Source organism: Eimeria acervulina, genomic scaffold (genome assembly GCF_000499425.1).
Source record: "Eimeria acervulina Houghton genomic scaffold, Eah_scaff1373, whole genome shotgun sequence".
Taxonomy (NCBI): domain Eukaryota; phylum Apicomplexa; class Conoidasida; order Eucoccidiorida; family Eimeriidae; genus Eimeria; species Eimeria acervulina.
The window spans coordinates 5,503-8,155 of record NW_013550264.1 but is presented as its reverse complement, the minus strand read 5'-3'; positions in this window follow the sequence as shown (position 1 = coordinate 8,155).

Genomic DNA, 2,653 nt, shown 5'->3' with positions numbered 1-2,653 from the left:
GTGTGTGTGTGTGTGTGTGTGTGTGTGTGTGTGTGTGTGTGTGTGTGTGTGTGTGTGTGTGCAGGCCGCAACGTAGGTAACAAGGGAGTCGGGGCAACGCATCTGCCACCTGGTTCCGCGCGGTGGGTGTAACAGTGTTGCGGCCTCTTCCGCGGGCATTCTTTGGCCAATATGTCGTAGGCCTTCTCTGCAAGGGTCCTTTTTCTCACGTTGTTCTTCACTAGTTCGGTAGACACGTAACTCATACCACTTGCCATTATAATTTCTCAGATTGTCAGACTGGAAATACCAAGCAACCTTATACACAGTCTGTCAATCAACAGGGCCTACTAGATGACCTCCCGAGAAACGTTCTTGTCCACACCGCATCGTCAACCCCTTCACGACACGTTCAATACTTGACTATTCACCATTAGCTACTGTGAACCTATATTCCTCTGAAAGCCGCCATACCTTAAGCCGTAGACGTTCGACCATATTAGCACTGATGAAGCTGCGTGCTACCCCTGTATCCACCGGGTGGTGTTGGCTGCGGTCGATGTCTCCACTCTGCCTCGCACCTCAAGCGACTATTCATTGGGCAATTTCTAGCGTAGAGTCCCATATCTGCACACTCCCTACATATTTCCCCTGCTCGCCTTAACATATCAGAGCGTGAGGGAGAATGACGCGCCGACCGCCCCTTGCCTTTACAGTCTATACATCTGAGTCCCTTGTCGTCTCGTAGTTCGCGGGATTTGCCTCCTTTGCCGCTTCCTTGCATCAACCCAGCGTCTATTGCGCCCGTTCAATTTTTCATTTATCGTGCCTACGGTCGACTTCAGCTCAGTAGACGCCTCACGTAACCATGATAGGCTCGGAGGAATTCCCTCACAGTTTCCGCATTCTCAGGAGTTATGTGGATAACAGGCCTGCTATGCTGAATTAATTCCGGAGATCTCGGGTCCTGTATGTCGTTATCAGAGTCGTGGCCTGGGGTCGGGTCGTCGGTTCGACAGGGGGTTTCATTTGCTCGACTGCCCGGTAACTTCTCCACTGACGGTGCCACTCGATTGATGAAATGGATGTCTCTTCGTCGCCCTTGCCTACTGCACTAGGAGTCTTGTATCCTGTTGTTCTTTTCTCCTTCGGGACCTGCCTATGGTCCGCACCCAAAATGCTCCCGTTGCGCAGTCGCATAAGTGACTCTGCCTCTGGCGTCTTCTCTCCATTGGCGTAAAGATTCACTAACGTGAGCAGTTGCGGACTGAACATTGCGTAGAACAAGTCTCGGGTTCAAATTTTCCGGACCAGCCCCCAAATATAGTAGACAGCTCTCACCCACGGCTGTTACTATGCTAGTATGTGCTATTCTATACAGTCACTTAGGTGCACGCTCAGTATCTATCGCCCGCTCAACGAATCTTCCCTTGATTAACGAAAATAAAGGGCAGAACCCTTAAAAACCACATTCGCATCTCATACCTTTAAAAAAGAGAACCAAGAGTAACATAACTCTCGCTTGTGACCCTTCAGCGAGTCAGCGCCTGGGCGGCAGTGCCAGCCTAACACCCGTACGTGGGGTCCTTGCCGAGCAGCCTTGGGCTCCAGGCTTCTTTTTCTATCTCATGTTACTTGATTCGTTTACTCTTTCTGCTCGGCAGGCCGCTAGAGGACCGATTTGAGCACTGTTGTAGTGCCGGTGCACTCCAGCAGGAGTGCCTGGAGCAACTACGGCGAGCTCTGCAACTGCTATATGAGAAGCATTGGCCCTTGGAGGCACAAAAGAGCTAGTGTTTCGTGTAGTCAAGTACCGTCCTTGGGTTCGTGTGTCTGAAGCAGGCGACGAACCAGATCATTTAAAGGTAGAGGCCATTCGGAAGTGGCCGCCACCCCTACTCGGACGGACCCCCAGGAGTCCCTCGGTTCCGCACCTTACTACAGGAACTTCAACTGTATTCGCGCGCATCGCCGCATTTCTAAAGAATCAACTTGAGAAAGACATACAGCATGCTGGGATAGAAAGTGAACACAGCTGCCTGAAGACTCATCAGACAGCCGGCATGGCCCGCAGTGGACGTAGCTCTGTCGGAAGTTGCTATATGCATCACAAGTGTTCTTGAGCCGAATGATGCTTTCCACCAGAGGTTCCGAAAAGGTGTGCTGCAAACCACTATATACTGCTTCCTTCCCGCACACAGCTACAGGCCAAAACACCACTGAATTCCTCTCCAGTCTGGGGCAGCGGCCAGACAGGATGAAGCCAGTACTCCATGCTGGACGACGAAACATAGGGTAGTGAGTTCAGCATCTTATCTGTACGCAACTGTCGGGCGACTGCAGAGCTGGTCCGTAGTAGGTTGCATTGTATTTACATACTGCCCGACTTTGCACTGTTACTTCGCCCATCTGGGTTGCTTCCCGCTCTTACTGGGCATATGCTGCAAGTAGTAGTCAGAGTGCTTTTGGTATTCTGCCTTTTGCCGCGTTACAACAGTAATTTGAATGTTTAACTGTCTCCTCATGTGAAAAGGGGTCCATGCTTCACAACCGTGGTGCCATGTTCGACAGAGTGGTCGGAATCTTGTGCGATACCGACTCCCAGCATTACCTCTTTTCCATAGTAGAATAAGCAAGCGTTATGGCATTCTCAATTTTCACGGTGCGCAGTGCA